Here is a 25,250-nt window from a genome sequence, read left to right on the forward strand (position 1 = left end):
AATAGCAAAGCTCTATAGAAAACAAGTCTATTGGATATTACAATTAAACATTAGGAAATGCATGGGTTTGACTCATGAATGGAATGTTGACACGTTCTTCCAATGAATTATTAAAGGGACAGTAAACATTAAAAACAAAATATGTCCTATCCAGAGGTTAATATCACCACCCTTTGGGAGGCTCATAAAAGCACAATTAGAGGGGAGCTTATCAAGACCAAAGCATACGTGACGAAGAAGAGTAGGGAGAAATTCTCTTCTCTAGAGAAAGATATAGCTGACTTGGACTTTCAACATAAACAATACCCAGACAATCCATCTACTTTGGATAACCTTAACGCCAAACGAGACCAATTAAATAACTTACTCCAACTGTCCACTCAGAGACAACTACTGTCCTTCCAACAAACATTTTATAGTGAAGGAAATAAACCAGGGAAATGGTTAGCGAGAACCTTGAAGAAAAGGCAACAACGCACATATGTACACTCAATTAAAAGCAAATCAGGCAGACAGGTAGAGGATACCCATAAGATTGCGGAGGAATTTAAGGCTTATTACCATAAACTTTATAATTTATACCCAAATAGGAACACTCAAGCTCACTCCTATCACTGCAAGCAATATCTAGATCAAATACAAGTCCCACAGTTAAATGCAGAACAGTCTAAAGCACTAGATCAACCCTTCACCCTTAGAGAAGTGCTAGATGCAATAAAAACACTTAAGCCTAACAAAGCTCCGGGCCCAGATGGCTTTTCTGGGCTTTATTATAAAACTTTCTCCAAACTCCTCGCCCCATATTTGACTTCTTTATTTAACCATGTATCAGATAGCACTTGTTTCCCAGACACTATGCTCCAGGCTGTGGTGACAGTACTAGAAAAACCAGGTAAAACACCAGATCATCCGGCCAACTTCAGACCAATTTCGTTACTTAACACAGATCTAAAGCTATATGCAAAAATTCTAGCCACCCGAATAAACAAATTACTACCCCTAATAATCCACCAAGACCAAGCTGGCTTTGTGCCGTCTAGGGAAGCAAAAGATAACACAGTAAAAGTCCTAAATCTATTAGAATACGTACAATTGGCTGACATCCCGACTCTTTTTGTATCCACCGACGCCGAGAAGGCATTTGACAGACTTGACTGGACCTACTTACAGATGACTCTCAGACAGTTCAACTTTCCCAATCACTTTATACAAAAAATAATGGCTCTTTATACCACCCCTTCGGCACAGATCAGGGTAAATGGGACCTTGTCCGAACACTTTGAAATTAGAAATGGATCCAGACAGGGCTGCCCCCTCTCACCTTTACTATTCATTCTCTCTCTAGAACCCAGATCAAATAGCCACAATCAAACTCAGATCAAATAGCCACATCAAGGGAATACAGTTAGGATCCAGGAACCATAAGCTGGCCATTTACGCGGACGACTTGTTACTTACACTGACTGATCCGTTAGAATCTATCTCTCATGCCCTATTGGAACTTGACTCTTTCGGTAAGGTGTCTAATTTTTCAGTCAACACGTCAAAATCTGAATTCCTGCCGGTGAGGGTACCACATCCGGTTCTAGAAGCTATTAAGACACAATGCCCCCTTAAAATGCAGTCCAAATGCCTTAAATACCTAGGTATCTATCTCACCCCAGACAGACAATCCACACGTAAATATAACTATGAGAAACTGATTACTGAATTTCATTCATTAACCTCCTCCTGGCTTTTAAAAAATGTCTCTTGGTTGGGCAGGATCCAGGCAGCGAAAATGGTGTTATTGCCCAAAGCATTATACATATTACAAACTGTCCCCATTCAAAACATTTCTAGAGAGATTAATATACTACAAAAAATAATGAATGACTATATCTGGAGGCGCAGACCTCCACGTATTAGTAAAAGCACGATTTATAAACTCATGACACAAGGAGGTTTGGGCGTTCCCCACCTCAGCTCCTACAAGTTAGCTATCTCGCTCCAAAGAGTAGTGGACTGGTGCAGATACGGGATTGATCAATCCAAGGGTTGGGTACAGATAGAAACATCTTTAGCGGGCACTGATACCATTGGCAGTTTGTGTTGGAACCCCTCAGCTGTGAAAAGTCCAACAATCTCCCAATTAGGTATTACTAATGAAACTTGGAAGGATTGGCTATTTGTCCTTAAAACACATCCGAAAATCTCCACTAAATTCTCCCCGCTCACGAATCTACTGTCAAACCCTGAATTTCCCCCAGGCTTGCAAATAGAAAGAAATACAAACACTAACTCCCCTCTGAGTGCACAGATCCAAATTCACACCTTATTAGACAAACATCAACTAATGACAAAGCAGCAAATTGACCTATTATCTCCCCCCTTTTTCACCTCCTGGTTCACCTACCATCAGGCCAGACACTTCATCCTCTCACACAAATACAAAGCGGACTTCATACGTCCACTTACACAATTTGAACAAGCCTGCTCAAATGGATCAGAAAACCTGAGATCAATCTCCTCACTATATAAATTAGTTTTAGAAAATAGTTTCGACAAGCTGCCTTCATATACTATAGGGTGGGATAGAGAACTAGTAGCACACACGCCCCCCACAGAATGGCTTTCTAGATTCAAAAGACTGTCACAGTCAGCACACTCTTCTAGAGCAAAAGAGACAAATATTAAAATCTGCATGCGCTGGTATATGACTCCATCAAGACTGAAACAAATATATAAAAATAGTACAGGTAAATGCTGGAGGGGGTGCGATCAAGAGGGTAATATGAAACATATCTGGTGGGAATGTGATCCAATTAGACAGTTTTGGTTTGAGATCTTTAGAGATGTCAATAAGGTTCTTTCCACTCAATTAACCCCTGGTCCGGAGCTAATTTTGCTTCAAGGATCTCCCCAAGTAGCCTGCAAGCTACGCAAACAGTTATTCCAAATCATGATAAACACAGCAAAACAAATGATACCCAGATATTGGAAATCAGCCACAATCCCAAGTATCAGTGATTGGAGAAAGCTTGTCAGCACTGACCTAATCCTAGAAAGATTCCACTATCTCAGATCGGATAATCTAGATTTTTTCGATAATATGCTTTTTCTTTGGGAGTCCTTCATTCTAGCCTTGCCCAAATAGGGGATGCAGCTGTGCCTAACCTCAAATTCTTCTATATAAACTAACAACATACTCCCCAAGACTCCTGCCACACGACACGCTAAACACTTTCTGATGTTCTGCCGCACCACCTACCCGGGTACAATTACAATTACATTTACACTCAACCTTTTATATTTAACATTTTAATTTTTATTTCAGTCCATCGAATTTATCTATTTCTATTTGTTTTGTTTTTGATTTGTGTTTTTGTTTTTTATTTTTGTTTTAAATGTTAGAGTCTATTATAACTCTGAAAAAAGGTCCGATTGAAACCAGACCTGGCAATTGTTCATTACCATCGAACTTTAAACTTTCATACATGTTGATACTTGCCAGGATCATCCTTTTTTGCTCATATGAAAAGACTAAATATCACCTGGACTAGTCATTTTTAGACTAAGGAAGCCCATGACTTCCCTTACGCTTAATAGATGTCATCTAATGTTTATGTATGTATCACATCATTTATTCTTTTTCTGTCAATTGTATTATTATTTGCTTTTATTGTTATGTGAAACTCTAATAAAAACCAAATATATAAAAAAAAAAAATATGTCCTATCCAAACTTTGTGTAGCATAGCTAGTTCCAAACTTTCAATTTATAATTATGACTCCTCTTTTGACTGCCCCCTTATTTAATCTGCTTCTTCCTGCCCAAACCTCCTTTAATTTCGGTCGCGCCATAGAGTTATTGCAGAGGCGCGCCGCTGAACTCCACACAGAGCATGCACTCTAGTGTTAGCTCTTGCCAAAAATTCAGTGAAGGCAGAGCAGAGTAATGATATAGTTTTATTATCAAGCGCTCCTTCAAATAATAACTTTATACAGACTAGATTATTTTTTTTTACTTTGTTTTTAAAACATATTTTAATGATTTGCATATTATAACAGTAATACCTTTAAAACTGCTTGCTTAAAGTCAGGGGTTTTAAGTTGAAATAATTTTTATTAGATTTTTGAAAAGATAAACACGATAGGTTACAATTTTGCAATATATATATATATATATATATATATATATATATATATATATATATATATATATATATAAATATTTCAGGCTGTCCAATTACATGGTTAAATCCTCATTAGGTGCATGTCAGTGTACGAGGTTATATCTTTTGAAGTGTGTACATAATGATCATAACAATATGAAAAAATAAATATGAGTAATAAACTTCTTGTATAAGCTACTCTTACAAGGTGATATAACCTGCTATTAACAGAACAGTACAAGAAAAATAAAGTAGAGTCGGAGGGGCCTATCTGTCAAGCTCCAAATGGAGCTTGAAGGCCCGCGTTTCTGCCGAGTCTTCAGACTCGCTAGAAACAGCAGTTATGAAGCAGCGGTCTAAAGACCGCTGCTCCATAACCCTGTCCGCCTGCTCTGATGAGGCGGACAGAGATCACCACAATTCAACCCGATCAAGTACGATCGGGTTGATTGACAACCCCCTGCTTGCGGCCCATTGGCCGCGAGTCTGCAGGGAGTGCCGTTGCACCAGCAGCTCTTGTGAGCTGCTGGTGCAATGCTGAATACGGAGAGCGTATTGCTCTCCGCATTCAGCGATGTCTGTCAGACCTGATCCACACTGTCGGATCAGGTCCGACAGACATTTGATAATTCGGCCTCAATGTATTTCGCAATTATCTCTGTTTTGGTTATTTGCAAGTTGCACCCCAAAGATAGTGAAGGAAAGAGGAAGAAAAAAGAAAACATGGTAGATGCTTATCGTTTTTTGTGTCCCTTTCGCCAAGGTTCTCCTGTCGGACCACTGGATTCTCCAGCACAGTTGCTACTCCCTGAAGTTGTTACTTGCTATATCTCTCTCCATACCAAATGTGTGTTAGTGTTGTGCCTCATGCATTATCCAATAAAACCGTTTTCTTTCATGTAATTAGCAAGAGTCCATGAGCTAGTGACAGTGGCTAATGATCTCCTTCTACGGGGTCTATTTCATAGGTTCTCTGTTATCGGTCGTAGAGATTCATTTCTGACCTCCCTTTTCAGATCGACGATATACTCTTATATATATACCATTACCTCTGCTGATTTTCGTTTCAGTACTGGTTTGGCTTTCTACAACATGTAGATGAGTGTCCTGGGGTAAGTAAGTCTTATTTTCTGCGACACTCTAAGCTATGGTTGGGCTCTTTTTTATAAAGCTCTAAATATATGTATTCAAACATTTATTTGCCTTGACTCAGTATGTTCAACATTCCTTATTTTCAGACAGTCAGTTTCATATTTGGGATAATGCATTTGAATAAAACAATTTTTTTCTTACCTTAAAATTTGACTTTTCCCTGTGGGCTGTTAGGCTCGCGGGGGCTGAAAATGCTTCATTTTATTGCGTCATTCTTGGCGCTGACTTTTTTGGCGCAAATTTTTTTTTTTCTGTTTCCGGCGTCATACGTGTCGCCGGAAGTTGCGTCATTTTTGACGTTCTTTTGCGCCAAAAATGTCGGCGTTCCGGATGTGGCGTCATTTTTGGCGCCAAAAGCATTTAGGCGCCAAATAATGTGGGTGTCTTATTTGGCGCTAAAAAAATATGGGCGTCACTTTTGTCTCCACATTATTTAAGTCTCATTTTTTATTGCTTCTGGTTGCTAGAAGCTTGTTCACTGGCTTTTTTTCCCATTCCTGAAACTGTCATTTAAGGAATTTGATCAATTTTGCTTTATATGTTGTTTTTTCTATTACATATTGCAAGATGTCCCATGTTGAAGCTGAGTCAGAAGATACTTCTGGAAAATCGCTGCCTGGTGCTGGAGCTACCAAAGCTAAGTGTATCTGCTGTAAACTTTTGGTAGCTGTTCCTCCAGCTGTTGTTTGTATTGAATGTCATAACAAACTTGTTAATGCAGATAATATTTCCTTTAGTAAAGTTACATTACCTGTTGCTGTTCCATCAACATCTAATACTCAGAGTGTTCCTGATAACATAAGAGATTTTGTTTCTAAATCCATTAAGAAGGCTATGTCTGTTATTCCTCCTTCTAGTAAACGTAAAAAGTCTTTTAAAACTTCTCATTTTTCAGATGAATTTTTAAATGAACATCATCATTCTGATTCTGATAATGGCTCTTCTGGTTCAGAGGATTCTGTCTCAGAGGTTGATGCTGATAAATCTTCATATTTATTTAAAATGGAATTTATTCGTTCTTTACTTAAAGAAGTCCTAATTGCATTAGAAATAAAGGATTCTGGTCCTCTTGATACTAAATCTAAACGTTTAGATAAGGTTTTTAAATCTCCTTTAGTTATTCCAGAAGTTTTTCCTGTTCCTGGTGCTATTTCTGAAGTAATTTCCAGGGAATGGAATAATTTGGGTAATTCATTTACTCCTTCTAAACGTTTTAAGCAATTATATCCTGTGCCATCTGACAGATTAGAATTTTGGGACAAAATACCTAAGGTTGATGGGGCTGTCTCTACTCTTGCTAAGCATACTACCATTCCTACGGCAGATGGTACTTCCTTTAAGGATCCTTTAGATAGGAAAATTGAATCCTTTCTAAGAAATGCTTACTTGTGTTCAGGTAATCTTCTTAGACCTGCTATATCCTTGGCGGATGTTGCTGCAGCTTCAACTTTTTGGTTGGAAGCTTTAGCGCAACAAGTAACAGATCATAATTCTCATAGCATTATTATTCTTCTTCAACATGCTAATAATTTTATTTGTGATGCCATCTTTGATATCATTAGAGTTGATGTCAGGTATATGTCTCTAGCTATTTTAGCTAGAAGAGCTTTATGGCTTAAAACTTGGAATGCTGATATGTCTTCTAAGTCTACTCTGCTTTCCCTTTCTTTTCAGGGTAATAAATTATTTGGTTCTCAGTTGGATTCTATTATCTCAACTGTTACTGGAGGGAAAGGAACTTTTTTACCACAGGATAAAAAATCGAAAGGTAAATTTAGGTCTAATAATCGTTTTCGTTCCTTTTGTCACAACAAGGAACAAAAGCCTGATCCTTCATCCTCAGGAGCGGTATCAGTTTGGAAACCATCTCCAGTCTGGAATAAATCCAAGCCTTTTAGAAAATCAAAGCCAGCTCCTAAGTCCACATGAAGGTGCGGCCCTCATTCCAGCTCAGCTGGTAGGGGGCAGATTATGTTTTTTCAAAGGAATTTGGATCAATTCCGTTCACAATCTTTGGATTCAGAATATTGTTTCAGAAGGGTACAGAATTGGCTTCAAGATAAGGCCTCCTGCAAAGAGATTTTTTCTTTCCCGTGTCCCAGTAAATCCAGCGAAGGCTCAAGCATTTCTGAAATGTTTTTCAGATCTAGAGTTGGCTGGAGTAATTATGCCAGTTCCAGGTCTGGAACAGGGGCTGGGGTTTTATTCAAATCTCTTCATTGTACCAAAGAAGGAGAATTCCTTCAGACCAGTTCTGGATCTAAAAATATTGAATCGTTATGTAAGGATACCAACATTCAAAATGGTAACTGTAAGGACTATCCTGCCTTTTGTTCAGCAAGGGCATTATATGTCTACAATAGATTTACAGGATGCATATCTGCATATTCCGATTCATCCAGATCACTATCAGTTTCTGAGATTCTCGTTCCTAGACAAGCATTACCAGTTTGTGGCTCTGCCGTTTGGCCTAGCAACAGCTCCAAGAATTTTTACAAAGGTTCTCGGTGCCCTTCTGTCTGTAATCAGAGAACAGGGTATTGTGGTATTTCCTTATTTGGACGATATCTTGGTACTTGCTCAGTCTTCACATTTAGCAGAATCTCATACAAATCGACTTGTGTTGTTTCTTCAAGATCATGGTTGGAGGATCAATTTACTAAAAAGTTCATTGATTCCTCAGACAAGGGTAACCTTTTTGGGTTTCCAGATAGATTCAGTGTCCATGACTCTATCTTTGACAGACAAGAGACGTCTAAAATTGATATCAGCTTGTCGAAACCTTCAGTCGCAATCATTCCCTTCGGTAGCCTTATGCATGGAAATTCTAGGTCTTATGACTGCTGCATCGGACGCGATCCCCTTTGCTCGTTTTCACATGCGACCTCTTCAGCTCTGTATGCTGAACCAGTGGTGCAGGGATTACACAAAGATATCTCAATTAATATCTTTAAAACCGATTGTACGACACTCTCTGACGTGGTGGGCAGATCACCATCGTTTAATTCAGGGGGCTTCTTTTGTTCTTCCGACCTGGACTGTAATCTCAACAGATGCAAGTCTTACAGGTTGGGGAGCTGTGTGGGGTCTCTGACGGCACAAGGGGTTTGGGAATCTCAGGAGGTGAGATTACCGATCAATATTTTGGAACTCCGTGCAATTTTCAGAGCTCTTCAGTCTTGGCCTCTTCTAAAGAGAGAATCGTTCATTTGTTTTCAGACAGACAATGTCACAACTGTGGCATACATCAATCATCAAGGAGGGACTCACAGCCCTCTGGCTATGAAAGAAGTATCTCGAATTCTGGTTTGGGCGGAATCCAGCTCCTGTCTAGTTTCTGCGGTTCATATCCCAGGTATAGACAATTGGGAAGCGGATTATCTCAGTCGCCAAACGTTGCATCCGGGCGAATGGTCTCTTCACCCAGAGGTATTTCTTCAGATTGTCCAAATGTGGGGACTTCCAGAAATAGATCTGATGGCCTCTCATCTAAACAAGAAACTTCCCAGGTATCTGTCCAGATCCAGGGATCCTCAAGCGGAAGCAGTGGATGCATTGTCACTTCCTTGGAAGTATCATCCTGCTTATATCTTTCCGCCTCTAGTTCTTCTTCCAAGAGTGATCTCCAAGATTCTGAAGGAATGCTCGTTTGTTCTGCTGGTAGCTCCAGCATGGCCTCACAGGTTTTGGTATGCGGATCTTGTCCGGATGGCCTCTTGCCAACCGTGGACTCTTCCGTTAAGACCAGACCTTCTGTCGCAAGGTCCTTTTTTCCATCAGGATCTCAAATCCTTAAATTTAAAGGTATGGAGATTGAACGCTTGATTCTTAGTCAAAGAGGTTTCTCTGACTCTGTGATTAATACTATGTTACAGGCTCGTAAATCTGTATCTAGGGAGATATATTATAGAGTCTGGAAGACTTATATTTCTTGGTGTCTTTCTCATCATTTTTCCTGGCATTCTTTTAGAATTCCGAGAATTTTACAGTTTCTTCAGGATGGTTTGGAGAAAGGTTTGTCTGCAAGTTCCTTGAAAGGACAAATCTCTGCTCTTTCTGTTCTTTTTCACAGAAAGATTGCTAATCTTCCTGATATTCATTGTTTTGTACAAGCTTTGGTTCGTATAAAACCTGTCATTAAGTCAATTTCTCCTCCTTGGAGTTTGAATTTGGTTCTGGGGGCTCTTCAAGCTCCTCCGTTTGAACCTATGCATTCATTGGACATTAAATTACTTTCTTGGAAAGTTTTGTTCCTTTTGGCCATCTCTTCTGCCAGAAGAGTTTCTGAATTATCTGCTCTTTCTTGTGAGTCTCCTTTTCTGATTTTTCATCAGGATAAGGCGGTGTTGCGAACTTCTTTTGAATTTTTACCTAAGGTTGTGAATTCCAACAACATTAGTAGAGAAATTGTGGTTCATTCATTATGTCCTAATCCTAAGAATTCTAAGGAGAAATCATTGCATTCTTTGGATGTAGTTAGAGCTTTGAAATATTATGTTGAAGCTACTAAGAATTTCCGAAAGACTTCTAGTCTATTTGTTATCTTTTCCGGTTCTAGGAAAGGTCAGAAGGCCTCTGCCATTTCTTTGGCATCTTGGTTGAAATCTTTAATTCATCATGCTTATGTCGAGTCGGGTAAAACTCCGCCTCAAAGGATTACAGCTCATTCTACTAGGTCAGTTTCTACTTCCTGGGCGTTTAGGAATGAAGCTTCGGTTGATCAGATTTGCAAAGCAGCAGCTTGGTCTTCTTTGCATACTTTTACTAAATTCTACCATTTTGATGTGTTTTCTTTTTCTGAAGCTGTTTTTGGTAGAAAAGTACTTCAGGCAGCTGTTTCAGTTTGAATCTTCTGCTTATGTTTTCAGTTTTTTTTCATTAAAAAATGTAATCTTTATTTTGGGTGTGGATTATTTTTCGTTGGAATTGGCTGTCTTTATTTTATCCCTCCCTCTCTAGTGACTCTTGCGTGGAAAGATCCACATCTTGGGTAGTCATTATCCCATACGTCACTAGCTCATGGACTCTTGCTAATTACATGAAAGAAAACATAATTTATGTAAGAACTTACCTGATAAATTCATTTCTTTCATATTAGCAAGAGTCCATGAGGCCCACCCTTTTTGTGGTGGTTATGATTTTTTTGTATAAAGCACAATTATTCCAATTCCTTATTTTTTATGCTTTCGCACTTTTTTCTTATCACCCCACTTCTTGGCTATTCGTTAAACTGATTTGTGGGTGTGGTGAGGGGTGTATTTGTAGGCATTTTGAGGTTTGGGAAACTTTGCCCCTCCTGGTAGGAATGTATATCCCATACGTCACTAGCTCATGGACTCTTGCTAATATGAAAGAAATGAATTTATCAGGTAAGTTCTTACATAAATTATGTTTTTGTTTTTTTAAAACTGGTTGAGTGTCTTGCATAAGAGCTGCATGTTCGTACATGTGATATAAATATCTAATTTTGTTGATAATTTCATCCCACACAGTAGGGGGTCCTTCTTTCCTGTGGCGTGCAATACAAATCCTAGTGGCAGTGCATACAATCCTGATAAACTGGTTAATATATTTTTTATAGTGTTTAATATAATCATGTAGTAATGCCTGGCTTAGTGATAGGTATATAGGTTTGTTCAGATTGGAACTAAGAAATTTAGATAGGTCTTTCCAAACTCCTCGAGTGTAGTCAATCCCACCACATATGTTTGAATGTGCCAATGGCTCCGCAACCTCTATAACAAAGGTTTTAGCTGTTTTTTGTAGTATGGGAGGTGATGACTGGGGTTAAATACCACCTGGATATTGTTTTGTAATAGTTTTCAATTATATCAGCACTTAAGAGGCTCCAGTAAGAGTTATATAATAGTTTGTTCCCGTCCTCCCCATCCATCTCTGTCTCTAGATCTAGCCCCCATTTTGTATAGAGGGTGAAGTTAGTCTTGTTTGCTCATTGTATAATTAAATATAGTTGGGATATTGCTTTTTTAAGTCTAATCTTTGCAGTACAGATGTTTTCAAATTTGGTGGGGGCTCCTCCTGGGGATTTAGCTACAAATTCTTGTAGTTTGGATGACATCTGTAGGTATTGGTACCAGTGTGATTTAAGAGGTCTAAGTTTCTCTTGTAGTGTAGTATATGATATTAATTTCCCGCTATCCTGTACAGACCTTTATTCTCCCATTTAGGATTGAGGATGCTATGGATGTAAACACATTTCAGTGGTGTTTGAGAAGATTGAACTGGTAGTAGGGACAATGTTGCTGTCAGCTTTGTCCATTGTGTTATAACATATTTTGGAACTGGGTGTTTCATATGGTATTTAGTTACCTGGTTTTGTGTACCCCAAATCATTGCATCAGGTGAGGAAAATCAGTTTATGTCAGTCTCTAATTTGAATTTCATCACAGAAGAAGTTAGCGATCCATCAATAAAAAAGCAAGACTTTATTGGGTTCCATTAAAAAGCCATACGGAGGTACAAAAGTTCATCAGAGTGTGGTGTAGAGAGACCAGAGTATATTTCAATACATGATATACTTAAATGACTGAAAATGTTAAGAATATTACGTTATGTCTTAAACTTTGTTAAGTACATTTACACTGAGTCAGCCCAAAGCTTTAAAAATGCACACTTATGGCTATGTGTTTAACATTGTGAAAAGCAAAAAGTATATATAATGAAACATAGTAAGGAAACTATGCAAAAGATTATATAAACACGTGTCAATGAAGTAACTATACAAACAATCCTTTATTTATTCAATGTGGCAAGAAGATATATTTAGAGAGAAGACTGACCATGAACTGAAAATATTAATATGACAAATGAATCCAAAGAATGTTCCAGCAGACAAGAGTGTGATGATAGAATAAAAAAATGTGCTTTATTAGGACTAGTTAAAACGATACAAAAATAGGCAGACTCCTGTAAACAGTGGGAGTTAGAAAAAGGTCTGACCGGTTTCAGTCGAATAGGCTGTAGTCATAGACATGTTGCACCTATGCAGGTGCAATCTATTTAAAACTCTTAGCTCCTCCCCAAGGAGGTGGTAAAAGAAAACAAACTCCCAATGTTTAACCCTTTAAAGAGAATATGTGGAATTATATATACACAGACTTCTGTAGACATAAAGGAGAATAAACAAATTACATAAAGCAATAGCATAACAGTCAAGATAGTAACAACCCCTATTAACACAAAAGCAACAGCAAATCAAGTGTATTCAGATGATAAAGTAACAGAAAACGAAATACATATGATAAAAAAAAAGGAAAATAGAATATCTTGAATTATGTGTTAAAAGTTAAAGGAGAAAATTAAAACTTGACTGATACTTAGGTGTGCTCATGTGCTTTATTAACTAAAGGGCACCCTTGCTGAAATAATCCTAATGTCTAGCTAGTGCATATATTTTATGTAAAAAGCACTTCAGACTGTATTATAAGGACTAGAAATTTAGGATATAGATGATGAACGTGGTTATATCTCGATATTACTTGTGAGTAGAAAAAAATACATATACTAACAAGTTAAAGATACTTGGAATTTAATGGTCTAGGGACTACAGTAAGCTATTTATGAATGGTCTGAAAAATAACCTGAAAATTATCAGGAGAATTCCACCAAATATGTGTATCTAGAAACCGAATTAGAGAACAAAGTCAAAGTACATACCTAATTTAAAGAAGAAATTCATGAATTAGGCAATATATATAATATTAATCTATATAAGTATAGATCAATAGAATGAGAGGAGCATCTGGGAATTCCAAAGGAGATATGCACTATGTTACATACATACTATCAGTGTTGCCAGTAATTAATAATGTCAAATTCTGAGTTGAATCCCCATGGTAGTAGGCAACCGAGTTTGTGGATCCAATAGATCTCCTGTCGACACAAAATACGAAATTTGTCGCCTCCCCTAGGGGGTCTGACTATCTGCTCGCTTGCCTGCCACCTAAAGGATCCACCTTGACCCTGATGTACCTCCAAAAAGTGTTTAGATAGGGCAGACACTGCTCTTTCATGGGAGATGTGGGCTAAATGCTCTTTAATGCGTGTCCCCACCTCTCTGGTGGTTCTACCCACGTACTGCCTGTGGCACAGGGTACACTCTATGAGATATACCACAAATTTACTTCCACATTTAACGCAGCCCTTGGTCTCAAAAGATTCCGCCCCAGAGGCTGACGTGAAATGGGTGGCTACTTTAATATGGTTACAAGACCCACAGGACCTCTTTCCACACCGGAAAGTGCCCTTGAAGTGTAACCAAGAGCTCCTGCTAGGTTCTTCCCTCAGTAAACTGGGGGATAACAAGTTTCCTAGGGTCAAGTTTCTCCTGTAGACAAAATTACAGCCATCTTTAATGACATTGCATAGGGATTTGTCTCCCCGCAGAATTGGGATGTTCTTCCTGATTATATTGCAGACCTGATGGTATTGATTAGAGTAGGCTGTAATAAGAGTAGGAGCATTGCGTGTCTTGGTTTTTGTGTTGGCTGGGCTAGTAGCCCTATGGAATAACCCCGGCCGATCTATCCGGTCAACCTCATGTCGTGCCCTCCTGATAACTTTAACAGGATAGTGCCTATCTTGTAGGCGCTTATCCAGTTCCTCACTTTCTCTATCGCAGTCCCCTCCCCGGGAACAATTTCATTTGATACGCATAAACTGGCCTTTAGCAATACCTCTAAAGACATGTTTAGGGTGACTGCTATTAGCGTGCAATAATGTGTTGCCGGAGATAGGCTTGCGATAGAGTGAAGATATAATTTTATGGGTGTCAGGTTCACCCGTCAGAGTTAAATCCAAGTAATTCATAGTCCTTTGGTGCCACTGGTAGGTGAATTTTAGACCCACTTCATTACAATTCAATTGGTCCACCAATTCCTTTGCTTGTGTCTCACCTGAGGACCAGATGATCAATAGGTCATCTATAAACCTCAGATATTTTTTGATGGACCCAGTGAATCTATTTCCTCCCCCATAGACGTGGAACCGCTCCCACCACCCCATAAAAAGGTTGGCGTAGGAGGGGGCGAATTTCGCCCCCATAGCGGTTCCACGTCTCTGGAGGTAGAAAGTGTCAGAAAACTTGAAAAAATTATGTTGAAGCAGAAACCTGATAACCCTCAAAACAAAATTTTTGTGTTGAGAATCCAGGTCAGTGCACATATCCAGAAAGAATTCTACAGCCTGGAGTCCAAATTCGTGGGGAATACTGGAGTATAAAGCCACCACGTCAATGGTTATCCAGCTGTAGTTAGGCTCCCATGTGATCTGTTCCAATTTAGATAGGGCATGAGCAGTATCCCGTACGTAACTGGGTAATCTGTGTACCACTGGTTGCAGGAAGTTATCGACCCATTTAGACAGTGGCTCCATGAGAGAGCCAATACCTGCCACAATGGGTCGTCCCTGGACGTTTTCGAGACTCTTGTGGACCTTCGGGAAGTGGTGGAAGATAGGCATCACCGGATTATCAACTAACAAGCAGTCAAAAGTATGTCTATCGATGATGCCCATCTCCAATCCATCATCCAGGAAGTCCCTCAAGATATGCCCAAAAGAGATAGTGGGGTCTCTGGGTAGGATAGAATAGGCCTCATTGTCACCCAATTGTCTCAGGGCTTCCGCTACATAGGCATCCCTATCCATGACAACAACACTACCGCCTTTATCAGATTGTCGAATGACAATGTTGATGTTGTTCTGTAGACTGGTAATGGCCTCTCTTTCCTTTCTAGTCATATTTGAATTATGATTAGTATTAGTCTGGGAAAGAGTAGTGAGGTCCTCCATGACTCTTTTATGAAATACCTCAAGACTCTTACCCCTAATGTGTAAGGGGTAAAAATTTGATGCAGATTTTAATTTATGTTGACATATCGTGTCTTTAGGTATATGATCTATACTCCCTGATAAGTCCTCCAGATTAGTGAGTGCACAAATATCAGCAAAAGACATGTTATCAGCATCAGAACCTAAATTCACTGCTGATAGATCAATAGTAGGAGGTGATGTATCTGTCTCAGTTTCTGGAAAGAATTTTCTCAGGGTTAGATCCCTCACTAGTCTATTAACGTCAAGAATTGTCTGAAACAAATCAAAATTCCTAGAGGGAACAAATCCCAGCCCATAACTCAATACTTTCCTTTCAAGATGAGTTAGGTTATAGGTAGACAGATTTATAACTGAATTATCCATCATTGGGGTCTGTATCATTGGTACCTGTGTTGTGGGGTTCCCCTGTTCTCCCTCAATTGGTATCTCTGTTGTTGGAAGTCCCCAGTGGCAGATTTCTGTCTGTTGCCCCCCCCCTGGGTCGTCTCGGGCCCCACTGAAAAACCTGCTGTGTGGTATCAGAGCTATCATCCGTGCCCTGGCGGTTGGTGGTCATATGATAATGATTGTTACCTCTTCTCTGGCGCCTGCCCCTTTTAGGAACAGCCCCTGAGTTTGCATGTTCCTTGAGTATACCTCTAGTTGGTTTATCACTCGCTATATTAGAAACTGCACATGCTTGATTAATTGAGGTTCCCTCATCCCCGTCTGAGCCGGAGTAACCATCCGATTCGAAACTAGAGGCAAACCTCTCTTCGTCTGTTAACTCCGGCTCCGAATCGGAAAAGGCAACCTTCTTGATAACCTTCATTTTAGGTTGTTGTGTTCTCTTAGGTGGATAATCTCTAATTCGGTTTCTACTGAGTCTAGATACACATATTTGGTTGAATTCAATTGATAATTTTCAGGTTATTTTTCAGACCATTCATAAATAGCTTACTGTAGTCCCTAGACCATTAAATTCCAAGTATCTTTAACTTGTTAGTATATGTATTTTTTACTACTCACAAGTAATATCGAGATATAACCACGTTCATCATATATATCCTAAATTTCTAGTCCTTATAATACAGTCTGAAGTGCTTTTTACATAAAATATATGCACTAGCTAGACATTAGGATTATTTCAGCAAGGGTGCCCTTTAGTTAATAAAGCACATGAGCACACCTAAGTATCAGTCAAGTTTTAATTTTCTCCTTTAACTTTTAACACATAATTCAAGATATTCTATTTTCCTTTTTTTTTATCATATGTATTTCGTTTTCTGTTACTTTATCATCTGAATACACTTGATTTGCTGTTGCTTTTGTGTTAATAGGGGTTGTTACTATCTTGACTGTTATGCTATTGCTTTATGTAATTTGTTTATTCTCCTTTATGTCTACAGAAGTCTGTGTATATATAATTCCACATATTCTCTTTAAAGGGTTAAACATTGGGAGTTTGTTTTCTTTTACCACCTCCTTGGGGAGGAGCTAAGAGTTTTAAATAGATTGCACCTGCATAGGTGCAACATGTCTATGACTACAGCCTATTCGGCTGAAACCGGTCAGACCTTTTTCTAACTCCCACTGTTTACAGGAGTCTGCCTATTTTTGTATCGTTTTAACTAGTCCTAATAAAGCACATTTTTTTATTCTATCATCACACTCTTGTCTGCTGGAACATTCTTTGGATTCATTTGTCATATTTTACTTGGAGTACTGGGACTCCAATCCTACTATATCGTTCACAGCGACAATGGACTGCCCAGCCGGGTGACGTCATGACCGGAGGAGGAGTTGAGCAGCGTGCCAGCGTGGAGACCAGCTGAGCAGAGTTGGAGCCGGGAATACAACACCACTACGGAGACTTAGATTGAGAAGCACAGGAGGATCTTCCAGACGGACGAGCCAAGCGGTCACGCCTAGGGTAGTGAGTAATTACAGTCTGCACTTTACCATGGTTTGGGGGCTATTTCTCATATAAAGGGTTGTTCAACTACACAGGAGCCTTGTTATTACGTATGAGTATTACCCCCACCTAGTATCTGTACCCTACCCTAGCGTATAGACTGATTACACGCCTGCTTGCTACACTTACTAATCCATTGCTCAGGCTTGCCGCTGCATTTGTAAGCACTTACTATCAATAGAGCGACTGGACTGATGTTTATGACCTATTTTGAAAGGGGATTATACGTTCCGCATTTTCTTAACCTGAATGCATGTGCACTAGGTCATGTGGACTGATTGGTTCATTTCACCGGAGTACCAATACAAGCGTTTGATTATGCGGGACCTGGTTTTCCTGACAAATACAGCTTGATTAACCACTAACCAGCCATCATATATCCTATTTGCTCTACTTTCTTGCTTGGCAGTGACAGCATAATACATGGTTTGGATTGTGATATAAGTACAATAGTGATATCATCCCTCAAACTAACTCTGCATGTTGCGATAGTAACAGCGGTCTCCACTCACGCTTGCTCATTCTGTAATTTCTGTCTGCATCATTTGTTTGTTCTCTGTTCTTTGAAAATATTAATGACAAATTTCAGGAAACATAAAATGCATATTTATTCCCAATAATTTATCAGCTCATAGTCAGAATTTAAACCTTGTGGCACCCTAGTTTTGAGTTTAAAAGCCCAAAACATCTCTCTCTTACATAAGAGCTTATATTTGTCTCCACCTCTTTTAGGTACATCTACTTTTTCTATAGCACACCATCTAAGAGAATTCAAAGATTTGTCATAATGTTTAGAAAAATGTTGCACTACAGGTGTTGAGATTTTACCTGCTCCTATGGTGGAGAAATGCTCTCTTATCCTAGAGTTGATATCTCTAGTGGTAAGACCTATGTACTGAATTTTACAAACTTCACAGCTTAGCAGGTAGATCACAAAAGAGGAATTACAGTTCAGGCAACTACCAATCTCAAATACTTTCGGCTAGATTACGAGTTTTGCGTTATGAGGGGTGCGGTATTAACTTGCACGTTATTGTCCCCACTCACTTACCTATAGCACTGGTATTACAGGTTTTTACAAACCCGGCGTTAAAAGGCAAGAAGTGAGCGTAGAGAAAAATTGTGCTCCATACCGCACTCCAATACCAGCGCTGCTTAAGTCATCTGTGAGCTGGTTGAACGTGCTCGTGCACGATTTCCCCATAGACATCAATGGGGAGAGCCGGCTGAAAAAAAGTCTAACACCTGCCAAAAAGCAGCCTAAAGCTCAGTAACGCAGCCCCATTGATTCCTATGTGGAAACTAAAGTTATGTTTACACCTAACACCCTAACATGAACCCTAAGTCTAAACACCCCTAATCTTACACTTATTAACCCCTAATCTGCCGCCCCCGATATCGCCGCCACCTACATTATACTTATTAACCCATAATTTGCCGCTCCGGATATCGCCGCCACCTACATTATACTTATGAACCCCTAATCTGCTGCCCCCAACATCGTCGACACCTACATTATATTTATTAACCCCTAATGCTGCCCACAACATCACTGACACCTACATAATGTTATTAACCCCTTATCGGCCCCCCAACGTCGCCGCCACTATAATAAACATATTAATCCCTAAACCACCGTACTCCTGCATCGCAAACACTAGTTAAATATTATTAACCCCTAATCTGCCGCCCCCAACGCCGCCACCACTATATTATATTTATTAACCCCTAAATCTAAGTCTAACCCTAACCCTAACACCCCCTAACTTAAATATAATTAAAATAAATATAAATAAAACCTACAATTATTACCTAAATTATTCCTATTTAAAACTAAATACTTACCTGTAAAATAAACCCTAAGCTAGCAACAATATAACTAATAGTTACATATAATTTTTGCATAGTGTTTTGTCTTTGCCTGGTTTGGGAATCACCACTATTTTAGCGTGAAGAAGTTCTGGGGTAAATCGTTTCCCTGGAAGATATGGTTACAAAACTGAATAAATGCAGGGCTAGAGTTGTTTTAAAAAAGTTTATAATATTCTCCCAGAAGTCCATCGGGACCTGCTGCTTTTCCCTGTTTCAGATTTTTAATAACTAAGAGGACTTCCAATATAGTGATATTAGCGTTTAATATGTCTAGATCTTCATTCGACACTCTTGGTAAGTCAGCGTCGCTGAGAAATTGATCAAGAAGTGAGGCCGTCTGGGCAGTTTTCAGAACTTTTTCTCTGTCATATAGCAGAAAAGACTATTTCTAAAGGGTTGGATGTCTGTTATCCGCTGGGTTTGCGTAGCACCAGTATCGAGATGTCTTGAATCTTATCTCTAAGTTTAGATGCTAAAAATCTATCTGGTTTATTTTCAAAAATAACGTATCTGGTTTTCAATCTCTGGCTAGCTCTTAGGGATGATTTCTGTAGAATAAGGTCTAGAGATTGGCATTTTGCTGTTAGAGTTTTGAGAACTGAGTGGGCCCCAGTGTCTTTGTGTTGTTTCTTTAGCGGGTGTATTTAGTGCTGTAATTAAAAAAATGTATTTAGCTTTTTGATATTTAGTTGGGACTTCAGTTTAATCAACATTCCCCTTATATATGGTTTATGGGCTGCCCAGCAGGTTATTGGGTTTGCTGTCGATTCCGCATTAATTTGCCAAAACTCCAGCAATTGCTGAAAAATAGTGTCTCTATGGAGAGGAACTTTTAGCAATAAAGGGTCAAAGGTTCAGTTTTTGTGAGTGCTTGGAGGGAGAAAGCCTTTGCGTTCTACTCTTAGTATAGAGAGGTCTGACCAAACACATGGACTTAAAGAGGAGGAGATCAGATTGGGAACCAAAATCTGACTCAAAAATATGTAATCTAGTTTAAAATATTGTCTATGGGCTGCAGAGTAGAAAGTGTGGTCTTTTGTGTTTCCATATAGCGTTTTCCATGAGTCAAGGATGTTATGTCCTGTAAATTTTGTTATTATATCTGATCTGGGAGCGGTAAAGATTTGTGTTGGGGGGAGCACAATGTGGTTGAAGGGAGACATTAAAGTCACCTGCAATTAATAGTTTAGTGTGATTCCAGGTAGTAAGTAAATGTGAAATGCGGGAGAAAAATTGTTCCTGTTTGTCGTTGGAGGCATACACATTACAGAAAATCACTTCTATGGCCTGTATTTGTCCTTTTATTATAAGGTATCTACCTTCTGGGTCTATTAGTTTGTTCTCTACTGTAAATTGAGGGAGGAGTGGAACAAAATCGATACAGTTTTTTTTGTTGCTATTTAAGGAGGCGTGAAAGTGCAGGGGATATTGATGGGACCATTATCTGGGGATGTGATTTCTCTCAAAGTGCCTTTTTTATTGTAAGAACATGACATGTGCTCCTAGCTGTTTGTATTGGTTTAAAGCTTTTCCTGCGCTATACATCTGAGTTTAATCCTCTCACAATATGAGAGAGTAGTATTATATTAGATGAGTTCATAAGTTTAAGTTACAGGGTGGTGTTTCATATCAGTGCCCATGAGTGTTCTAGGTTGTAGTATAAAGGTCTTGTCAGGGCATCTGTAAATGTTAGTGGATATATATATATATATATATATATATATATGTAGTATAAGATAAAATAAGTATGAAATCTCTCAAAATAGTAAGTTTGAGCATGCTCATTCATCACACTCTATGTATTCCAGATCTGAGAACAAAAGAATTGCTTCCAAAGATGTCCTGCTGAGGTGTGAAGCTAAAATCCCTATCAGATTGTCACTGACCCCTATTTCTACTCTGAAACCAACTATATATTTGTGTGTTGTAAATCTTGGATCTTGCTTTGGCGGTTGGCTCCGCTCCCCGTAAATATTTTTTTATTTTTTGTAACTTAGTTCTTTTTTTATTTTTTGTACTTTAGTTAGTTTATTTAATTGTATTTATTTGTAGGTATTGTATTTAATTAATTTATTGATAGCGTAGTGTTAGGTTTAATTGTAACTTAGGTTAGGATTTATTTTACAGGTAATTTTGTAATTATTTTAACTAGGTAGCTATTAAATAGTTCTTAACTATTTAATAGCTATTGTACCTGGTTAAAATAAATACAAAGTTGCCTGTAAAATAAATATTAATCCTAAAATAGCTACAATATAATTATAATTTATATTGTAGCTATATTAGGGTTTATTTTACAGGTAAGTATTTAGCTTTAAATAGGAATAATTTATTTAATAAGAGTTAATTTATTTTGTTAGATTTAAATTATATTTAATTTAGGGGGGTGTTAGGGTTAGGGTTAGGCTTAGCTTTAGGGGTTAATACATTTATTAGAGTAGCGGTGAGGTCCGGTCGGCAGATTAGGGGTTAATAATTGTAGGTAGGTGGAGGCGACGTTGGGGGCGGCAGATTAGGGGTTAATAAATATAATATAGGGGTCGGCGGTGTTAGGGGCAGCAGATTAGGGGTACATAGGGATAATGTAGGTGGTGGCGGTGTGCGGTTGGCAGATTAGGGCATAAAAAAATTTAATAGAGTGGCGGCGATGTGGGGGGACCTCGGTTTAGGGGTACATAGGTAGTTTATGGGTGTTAGTGTACTTTAGAGCACAGTAGTTAAGAGCTTTATGAACCGGCATTAGCCCAGAAAGCTCTTAACTCCTGGCTTTTTTCTGCGGCTGGAGTTTTGTCGTTAGATTTCTAACGCTCACTTCAGCCACGACTCTTAATACCGGCGTTAGAAAGATCCCATTGAAAAGATAGGATACGCAAATGGCGTATGGGGATCTGCGGTATGGAAAAGTCGCGGCTGCAAAATGAGCGTTAGACCCTTTCCTGACTGACTCTAAATACCAGCGGTAGCCCAAAACCAGCGTTAGGAGCCTCTAACGCTGGTTTTGAGGTCTAACGCCAAACTCTAAATGTAGCCGTTAGTAAATAGAAATTATAATTGAAAAAAAAATTGTAAAAAAAAAAATATCTAAAAAGAAATTATTATTACATTTTTGTTGTGATTAAATATTTAAAAATTAATATTAATATCTTAAAATATTATATAATTTTTTTTTTAAATTGATAAAAATATAAATTTTTCATATTTCAAAATTAATGTTAATATTTTTGAAAATATAAAAATATTTTTTTTTTAAATATTTTCATATTTCATGATTGATATTAATATTTTTGAAAGTATAATTTTTTTTGAAAAATGTAAATATTAATTTTCATATTTCAAAATGAATAGTAATATTTTTGAAAATATATATATATATTTTTCTCTTATTGGCCAAAATTGTATTAGCGTTTTAATTTAACTAAATACTAAGCCAATATAATAATGTCTGTTACTAGGAGTGAATCTTTAGAATCTGTACATAGCGTTGAAAATTGTTCCCTGACAATACCCCTTACTCGAGGTGAGGTTATTAAGACGAACATTATAGGCCACATTAAAGAGAGGTTTAATATTGCGGATGAATTAAATGACTATATGGATATGCTTGAAATTAAGGCTAAAAATATTGCTATTGATGATGAAAGGTGGAATGAAAAAAGTGAATTATTCCAAGAATTATTAAAAATTAATCAATGCAAGATTCTCAAAAAGCGAGACGAACTAATACTAAAATCTTGGCCCCTTGTAATATACATTATTGATGAAATGTCGCTAGATCTCATAGAGAAAGAACTACAAATACAGGGGCTAGAAAATAGTATTCACTCCTCTCGCAGATGTGAAGAGAATTTAAAAATAGCCGAAAATAAAATTGATGAGTTTGCCCAAGACATAGCCACCTTAGATAAGCATAACTTAGATTTACTAGCAAAGATACAAGAGTTAAATAAACAGTTTGCGCGAAGCCAGAGAGAATTAAAGGATTTAAAAAGGTTGTATTGTCAAAATGAAAACCCCTCTATTAGCAGCGAGAATAATGCAGATAATTCTAACTCTCTTAGAGAATGCATCAGGGATGAAATGCAGAAATTTAGGGAAGAATGTAGACAAGGGACCCCTGTTGAGTCAGAAATAGATTTCCCAAATAGACAGTCACCTCATGATGCAAATTCAGGGAACTGCTATAATTCAGCTGAGGATGTGGAGGAAAGCTCTAGTAGTGAGTCATAGGGCGGAGCTAACTACCTAAATAGCCCATGTAGTACTAATGTACGTAGGGGGTGTCCCCATAATAAAAAGGCAAATTAGAGACGCTCCAACCCCAAAAATAAAACTCCTAGGAAATCCTGAGATACATCTAATAACGTATATGACACCCCTAAAATCATTACCTTCTTAAAGGATGCAGTACCTAATTTCTCCAACAAGGGAACAAACTCTATAATTGACCACTTAGAGACCTTTGAAAATGCTTTAGCTATAATGAATGTTACAAGTGAGCAGTCAAAAATTGAATTTCTGCCCTGGGAATTTGAAGGTAAATATCACAAATTCTTTGCTTCACTAAAGGATATGAATATTCATTCCTGGAATGAGACAAAACGACAGTGCAGAAAAGAATTTGGGCAACATTGCACTAAAACTGCAGTGAAAATAGCTGTATATGGTTTAAAATGTAGTGCAAATCAAAGCCCTATAGAATTCCTTTCTGTACTGAAAAATGCGGCTGAAGATAATCCCATATTTGAATGCTCAGAATTTGTGAATTTATTTTTTTGAAGCACTGCCCGCACCCATCAAAATTAACTGCTCATTGGAATGGCTGATCAAAGAGAGTACAAAGTTATACTCTATTCAGCAGTCCAGTGAGCAGAGGGTTAAAAGGGAATTAAAACCCAGTCCCAAAATTGTGGCAGAAACTAGGGTGTCATCTAGCCCCCTCAATTTGGAGTAAAAAAGAAAACCTATGCGGAGGTGGCCCGAGGAAACAGGCCATCCCCACAAAGTTTTAACTCTGCCCCTCCCCCAACATGGGCTGAGGCGCAGAGAGACTATACCCAAAATGGGGGCATACCCAGGTAAATAATTACTCCCAAAGAGAAGAATATCCACAAGATAATAGGTATCCCCACAAAGGTAGATACATTAAGTGGCGAAAATACTCTCAGGGTAACCAGACACCCCAAGTAAATAGTGCTCCCCAAAATACTAACACTGAACAAGTTGAACCCCAGGGGCAACCACGCCAGGATAGAAACAGCTGCCCTGATTCTGAGGGGACCCAATGGTCCAGGAATCACTACTATTGGGCATTAAGAGACAGGCCCAGGGGTAGAGGTAACTTGTACGATCAAGTAGATCAGCTTAGTACCCAGCTAATTCGGTTGAACGAACAATTCGCTAATATGAGTCAAGCATTTATGGCTCAGCAACCTAACAATCCTTTTTAGGGGTACAGCCAGTTGCCAGCAGTGGGCCACAGGCACAGTCATAAATAATGCAGTATCACCTGAAAGGGAGGGGAGAGATATACCAAATGAAATGATAAATGTCAATAATGGTACTAATCATGTTCTCTCCCCACAGACCGGAAACGGACGATTTAGCTGTGATGACGAGCAACCACGGCCTGAAAGCTTTAACAAATCTCTTCCTTTGCAGCATTCTCTTAACCCTTTTTCCACAGATGCAGTACACAAGAACCCAGTCAACCCTGTTATAGAGGGAACCGGTAGGAATTAAGTTTCTTCTGCATCAGTTAACACAGCGGATTCAGGTAACACATGGCGAAGCCCACAGATGTATGATCATGCCAATTTTATGTGTGAAATGGTAGAAACTGCAGGGAGATATTATGTATTAGCTGAGCTGCAGGATTCAGTCTCCAACCCTATCATGGGATTAATTGATACTGGGTCTCAGGCAACTATTTTATCCCACAGGTACTACATATAGCTAAATGAGCTAACACCCCACAAACCTAAAATAAAAGAATTTGATGGTTCTCCAATAGGTGTTGGGGGTGATGTTCTAAAAGTTTAGTGTACAGCATGGTTAAAATTTAAACTGGGGAACAGGGTCATAAGACACCCTGTCATTATAGTGGATCTGCCAACTGATCGTTTAATTGTTGGTAGCGATCTCCTGAAGCGATTAAGCACCACAATTGATTGCATAAATAATGTAATTTGGTCATAAGTTAAAAGGCCTATTAATTATGAGAAATCCGGTATATCTCGCACCCGACATAACTGTCATGTGGTGGAAGAG

The sequence above is a fragment of the Bombina bombina genome, chromosome 2 (assembly GCF_027579735.1).
Source record: "Bombina bombina isolate aBomBom1 chromosome 2, aBomBom1.pri, whole genome shotgun sequence".
Taxonomy (NCBI): domain Eukaryota; kingdom Metazoa; phylum Chordata; class Amphibia; order Anura; family Bombinatoridae; genus Bombina; species Bombina bombina.